The sequence below is a fragment of the Kogia breviceps genome, chromosome 1 (assembly GCF_026419965.1).
Source record: "Kogia breviceps isolate mKogBre1 chromosome 1, mKogBre1 haplotype 1, whole genome shotgun sequence".
Classification (NCBI taxonomy): domain Eukaryota; kingdom Metazoa; phylum Chordata; class Mammalia; order Artiodactyla; family Physeteridae; genus Kogia; species Kogia breviceps.
In genome coordinates this window covers 24,359,964-24,367,383 of record NC_081310.1, presented here as the reverse complement: position 1 = coordinate 24,367,383, position 7,420 = coordinate 24,359,964, and the positions used below count along the sequence as shown (strand labels likewise).

At 43.5% G+C, this 7,420-nt stretch overlaps 1 non-coding gene across 1 annotated transcript; it reads left to right on the top strand.

Moving 5' to 3' along the window:
• Window positions 1-3,940: 3,940 nt before the first annotated feature.
• LOC131747428 (U5 spliceosomal RNA) lies at window positions 3,941-4,060 on the top strand. Its single transcript, XR_009332902.1, has one exon. It is a non-coding gene; the product is annotated as a U5 spliceosomal RNA (small nuclear RNA).
• Window positions 4,061-7,420: the final 3,360 nt, after the last annotated feature.

Sequence of the window (7,420 nt, the reverse complement as noted above, 5' to 3'; positions counted from 1 at the left end):
ATAAGTAAGGATAATAGCACCTGTTATACAGAGTTGGCCTGAGAAGTAAATGCGCATGTAAGGCTGCAGCACAGTCCTGGCATTTAGCCAGTGTGGGGCACGTGACTGCTATTATTCAGTTGCTCTCCCCTCTTACCTGCTGCCTCAGTTTGGGCACATGCACACCTGCAGGTGAGCCTCTACTTTCCCTCTACTGGGTTAGACCCAGCGGGCAGGAACCCTGGTCCAGATATCCTCTGCCTGTGAGGATGTCTCTCCTCTCTTCCCAGCTGTCCGCTCGTCGTTGCTGCCTTCAATAGCCCCTTAGATTCACCCCTTCATCCCTTCTTATGTCTCCATTAACAGACATAGTAATTCATTAGTAGAGTGTTTCATAGGCTACAAAATTCTTTCCAATACATCATCTCACTTAGTCCTCACAACAACTCTCTGCAGGCTGAGTTATCTTTTTACAGATGAGAAAATAAAAGGGGACTCAGTGACTGGTTTGAGGTTACACAGCAGTCAAAGCTCAGAGGCTGAATCTGAACACAGGTCTGGCTTCAGATGCAGTGCTCTCCCTCACCACCTCACCACCTCACCACCTCACCACAATTGCCACATGGGTGACTGTGAAGCACACTGGGGTAGGTGGAGCCTATCCTCCTGCCCCCACAGGAACTTGTCATTACCATTCGATTTCTACCTCTACTTCCACCCTAGGATGTGGTCTTGCACAGCAAAGAAAGGACTGGAGAGAGAGGACATGGGGGGACAGGAAGATAGGAGGGGGAAAGAGAAAGGTGGGACTCAAGGGTTCTCAGTCTGCCCTTTCCCGGACAGTGGCACATGGGATGCCTATGTCCCCATCCAGTAACAGTGAACAAAGATATTCAATGACACGTGCAGAAGAAAATTCTGATTAGCCTACTTGAGATTCCAGTATAAGGAATGTTACATTGTCAATGAGTAAAGTACCTCAACCCTTCTAGCAGAACTAGTTTAGTCCTCGTTCTGTTGAATACATATACTACACCTCCCCCCTCCCACTCCTACACACAGGCATCTGTATGGTACTAAGGTAAAGAAATGAACAAATGGTGGTCTTCCTTTTTTAGATTGGTCTTTATATCACATCCTAAAACTAAATATATGAAACCTAGTGACAAATCCTTCATCATCTTAGGATCTAGGATGCCTTTGTCATTGTAAGTCACAGAGCCTATAGATGTGAGATCCTGTCAGCCAGCACCATGGACAGTCACCCACCTTTCTCCTGATCCCTGAGGTCAGACGCCCTAAAAATATAAGTGGCAAATGAAAAGAAAGAGACAAGTCTTCTTTCTCTGTAGGAGGAATCATGCACTAGGAAAAGTAAGGCTCCTGTGTTCTTCTCTAGGGCAGTGGACACTGTTGGGGACTTGGGATTGTAATACGTGACACAGAGAAAGAAATGGTAGTCTCTCGTCCTCTGATGTGGAGGTACCGGGAATAGCCTGTCTGTCACATGCTTTTCTTCCTTCTGGTTCACTTGAATTCCTCTTTCTTTCTCCCAGCCTCCAAAGGGCCCTGAAAAAGTATCTCCAGTGTTATTTTCACACTGAAGCCTCAACACAAAGAGTTTAAAGCCCTCTGACTTCTCATCCCATTCTGCCATCTAAGGGCACATCTAGAAACTCAAATTTCCACCTTTACAGAAAAGGCATCAAATGAGAGTCTCTGTCTGAACTCTGATGAGGAGGAGTGTTCTGCCCGTATATTCCTGCATGACAAACAACTCTACAACCTAGTGACTTAGAACAACAGCAGTTATTTTGCTCATAAGCCTGCAATTTGGGAAAGATATGGAGGGAAACTTTTGATCCACCCTCACAGGATGGGAGCTGGAATCCTCTGAAGGCTTACTTACTCCCATCTCTGTTACTTGGGTGGGAAGACACAAAACTGGAGACTGAAAGAGCTGGGGTTCCTTGGACATCTCTCTCTGTCTCTATGTGATATCTCCACGTGGCCTTTCAGGGTAAGTGGATTTCTCACAGGTCGAATCAAAGTTCCCAAAGTGTAGACTGCCTTCTATAACCTAACCTCAGAAGTTATTCAGTGTCACTCCTATTATGTTACACTCATCCAGGATGTCACAGGACCCACCCAGGTTTGAAGGGAGAGGAGATAGACTTCACTTCTTGATGAGGGACTGACAGGTGCTGGAATAGCACGTAGGATGAGAAATATAGCTGTGGCCATTTTTGGAAAGTTTAATCTGCCACACGGAGTAAGTCAGGGGAGGGAACATCAGTCTGAAGTTTACTAGTTTCTGAACTTCAGACACTGGGCTAATAAACTTTTGTACTGCCTTTCAAGCATTATAAGCATTATAAGTTGTAAGGAATAAAGCACTAAAACCAAGTCCAGCCCAAGCCAGTTGTAAAAAGCATCTATTCCCTTCATATCCCTCTTGCTTCTTCAAACCACTGGTGATAGGCATTGAAGCGGCCACCACCATCACTGTGAGTCAGAAAGCCAAGGCAAGCTGGGATTTTTACATCAAAGGCAAGAAGGTTGACAGTGATCCCAGGATTGATGGCAGGGTGAGGAGAACAAGACTAAATATTGCTCTTGCAACTAGCATAACCAGTAAGGGTATTTCTCATTTCTGCTGAAGGAAGGGTTTTACTCTGAGGAATCGGGGGCTTCCAGGACACAAATATAAGGAATTCATTAGCACCTGGAACGAATGAAGACATAAAACAGTGTAGGACCTAATCCTACTAGAAGGAAGGTAACGTATTAATAAAGGTAACATATTAATAAATAAAGCTCCATGCTGTAGGGCACAGTAAAAAAAAAAAAAAAGAAAAGAAAACACAAGTCTCTTTCCATGAAGAAGGAGAATGAAAAAAGCATCAAAATATGTGAGGGCTCTAAAAAGAGAAAATGAGATCTCACTCTCAATACGCCCATCCAGTTATGTAAAAAAATCAACTTTTCACATAAGAAAATAAAGATTAATAAGGTAGCAAATATAATATACCTTTAAGGTAGCAATAATATAATATTAATGCTTGTTAATAGTGATAAAAATAAGAGAGAAATAAAACTCAAGAAACAACATAACAAACCACCTGTTGAAATGACTAAGATACCCGGACCATATGCATTCTAATTCTGATTAGTCTTAAATATTATTATTCAATTAAACTCTTCAAACTGAAGAACGAACACCTAGAGGTTATTAAAGGCCTATTAAGTGCCACCACTAAGCTAGAATACCTTCAAGTTTATTACAGATTAGTGCAAGTGATAAATATAAAACCTTTTCAATATAATGGATTGTGTTTTATGATTGAGGTCTACCTTGGGAGCACGTGAAACATCACTTGGACTAGCCTGGGGAAGCCGATTCTTCAAAAAGGAGTACAAATTAAGCAGGTGAAGAAGTGAGGGAAGGAAGAGAAATTCATGCAGAAGGAATAACAGAAATGTTTGGAAGCGTAATATGTTTGGTAATTTTAGAACACAAACTTCAAAAAAGGGAACATGAGGCTTGAGAGGTAGGCAGGGGCCAGGTTATGAAGAGTCTTACAGACTGGAAAGGAGCTGACATTGTCTGCAGGGGATAGGAAAGCACTGAGAGCTTTAAAGAACGCAGTGCTGTGTTTGATCACTCTGTAGAGGATGGTCCAGAGAGAATGGAGGTGAGACCAACTAGGAAGCCAGTGCTGCACTCCAGGTGGGCGTTGAAAAGGGCCCACATTAACGCAGCAAGAGTGGAGATGTCCAGGAGAGGGACAAATATGAGAAATGTTTAGGTTAAACACTCATCAAAGTTGGTGATTTGGGGTAGGATGAAATAAGGGATGACCATTAGGATACTAGTATAGACAAGTGGGAAAAGCAGTGGCACCAATTGAGGCAGTAAACAAAGTGAAGGAGAAGCAATTAAAAAGGAGAGAGGAATCTATACTAGTGCTTCTCCTCATAATCGAATGAATCTTTTCTCTTTTACTAAAGATTCACATGCGGAGGAAAGAGCATGACAGTTGCCTCAATTCTTTGAAGGCTTGTGGGAATAAACAAGGCTGATATTTCTGTGATAAAAATAGATCTAACGACGAATCTTCCTTCTAGCCCAGTTTGTGAGACTCGGTGCTCCCAATGCAGGAGTTTCGGGTCTGATTCCTTGGGAGCAGTATGGTCCCACGTGTATCCAACGACTGGGAGTTTACATGTCACAAACAAGGAACTCTCCTGTCGTAACTAAGGAGCCCGCGTGTTGCAACCAAGACCCGGTTTAACCGCGTAAACAAATATTTTTGACAAAAAGGTTGGTGGGGGAGAAGAGATGCTGGGTTTTGTTTGGGGCAGATTGAAGCTGGGTTGACAGTGGGTGGATCCATCCGGTAGTCCACCATCGGATAGTCCTTTACAGCCTTAGAGCCCCCTGGAAAGAAGCTAGACCAGCCTTGAACTTGAAGATCCCTCACGATATTTTGAGGAGCTGAGATTGGAGACCCTGAACTTACAGGTCTTTTCCACTCATACCATTTAAAAACTTTATCTTGAAAAGGAAACTTGGACAGAGAGGATATTCTGTGATAGACTGGATGGGGGTTCCTTAGGTTGAGGAGTCTAGTGGTCCACGTAGAAAGTACCTTCATTAGCAATTGTATATTTCACCCCTTTACCTATTCCTTCTTTTACTCAACAAATACTATCTGAAATTACTCTGCTAGGGGCTGAGAATACAAAGATGAACAGGATTTAGAGAACATACTTAAGAGATTCATAGTTAAAGATTAAGAGATTATTTTGACTTCTGTAGCTGGCAATGTAAAACTCTGGTTCCATTTGAAATGCTCTGGTGTTTTTCTTTTTTTTCTTTCGTTTTCAGTTAGAGTAAAGGATAGCTTAGTGTAAAACAAAAGAAACAAGTTTTGTATCCAGCCTTAGCTGAGCTATTCAAGATGTATGACCTTAGTGAGGTCGTTAGCCTACCCAAGTTTGAAAATGGCAAACTAGATATTTCAGACCAATTTTCCTGTTGATGATAACCAGAAAAGCTTAAAAAAAAAAAAAAAATGTGAGCGCTAACAAGAGTGTGAAGAATTACCAGGCCAGTATAGAGGTCCAGAGCAGTAAACTGGTAGATAGGACTGCTTTAGCTTGAGAGTATTTGGTAAATCCTGAGGGGTTGGAGAGAAGCTAGGAGGCTGAACTAAGGGAATGGATTGCAGTCCAGGGGTGAAAAGGGTCAATGGCGAATCCTCTTACTTTGAGTTGAGATGCTGAAGAAGTAAGGAAGAATTAGAATTAGGCAAACCCTCCCAGGTGTTTCAGATTAAAACCATCCCAACTGCCTGGCAGAAGCAAATGTAAATCCTCTTTCAAGGAAGAACACGTTTCTACAAGCAGTTTTGCACATACAATTAGCTGAACATATTTGTTTTGTGTGCTCTTTGGTAGGTGAGTTGTAGCTCATGATAAAAAGGGCTTTATACACACACGTACCTACATATTTCATACAATATATATGTTAAGCACCTAGCCTCATGCCTGGCACATAATAGAGAACATGAGATTGCTTCCCATCCCCCATTCCTTCTTATTTTCTAGCAGAGAAAAGAGAAAAAGAGGAAAATGTGAATGTTCATAAACATTTCACTTCCCAAGTACAGGCACCATCATTCTCCCGTTCTCTTGCAACAATTTTCTTGCCATGGCAACTGCAATCAAAGGTTGAGCCTGTGAAGAAAAGGAGGGATGTGGGCACGGCAGCCTGAACTTGATTACCTCCTTGCATGAGGACATCCTCGCTGATCACTAAATTGCTGGAGTCCTAAGTTGAAAGTGTCCATTAATGGATAATATGTTTGTTTGTTCTATATTTTCTTTTCCCTTCCAGAAAAACCAAAGCAAAACCTTTGTTTAAAGGCTTACCTTTGCTGCAGGTTGCAGTTAATCCTATAATCACTGAATAAATGGTTATCAAGCCAGATAGACTTTGTGCGTCAGAGAAGCAAGAGGCCTGTAGTGGAAGCCTTGTCTGCAAGGAGATTGTGATGCGTTGGGGGGACTGGGGGTGGGCGCAGCGGGCTGTGGGCTCCAGGGAATGGCTAGCTGCGCCTCTGTTCACCTGCCCCTGCTCTGGCAGCCCTCCCTCGGCCTGCACCCACTGGACTATGTGTCTGCCTCCACACGCTCTCACGCCTCAGTTCGTTAGGCACGGCCACCTGACATGTTTGCAACTGGGGAAAAGGCTAATGACACTTGGGAACAACACTGAAAATCTATCAGATGAGAAATCGAAGACACCTGAAAATCAAAGTGGTGCCAAAGACCATTTATAAATAAAATATCCCTTACCTTCCTTCAAGCTACATCCCACCCTCCCGTATCTGCCCTCTACCCCCAACCAATTCACCTGAAAAATACCAGTCTTGGAAAGAGATGAAAGAGTGAGATTTCCAGGCCTGAAGGTGAGCAGCAAGTTCAAAGGGCCAAATACTGAAATCACAAAGAACCTGGGAGGCTTATTTTTAGCTGATGTTGAAATTCTTTCTTGTGACCTCAAAGAAAATTCTGCCTTTAGCACAGATTTGTTCTGCAAGGGGGAGCAGACTGAAATTCCTTATGGACTGGGAAGGAGGTGGTGGACAGGGGAGAGGGTCAGGAGAGGACATCTGGACTTCACTTTCTTGGACCTGTGGAGTTAGGCAAGAGGCATTCTTCCGGTAGAAGTGAGAATCTCTGAAGACTAGGTTATTGATTAATTAACTCAGCAAATAGTTACTGAGGACCTAGAGTATCCCTGTGCTGTGCTGGGGATGGGAGAGCACAACCAGAGAGACTGTATCCCTCACCCCATGGAGTATAAGGACAGGAGAGTGATGTGGCTCAAAACCAGGTTCCAAGTGGGCTACACACCTATAAACACATGGGCGTCGCAGGGTGACCAGCCTTTAAAAAGAGAGGAAAATCAGCTGGAGAATTTGCAGGCCAGAATAACCACCAGTTCCTCCATTTCAGGTCTGCAGAAGTCTGGCAGGAGGGCAGGGTGTGAAGAAGAGGGTGGTGTAGGAGGCTGTCATAGATGACTTGCAAGCACAAAGACCCCACTTGAACATGGTCAAGATGGGCCAGGGAAAGGGGGAACCCAGGGATATGGTTGGGGAGATTGGTCATCTTCATAAATGTATAAATTGTGTCAAGAACCAGATAAATTAACTAAAGGCCAGAACAGTGCCATCTTGCAAAACAGCAGAAACTATCAGAGTAACACCGCAGATACTCGTATGAGTATCTTCTTCCAGGGAGCCCAGAACTAGAGGGAAGAGAAAACACAGTTGACAGGTGGTCGACTGACCATGCAGAGGTCAGCTAAGAAGGGCACACACTGCCAGTCTGCTCATGAGTGGGAAGCTGAAGGTATGATGTCCCATCT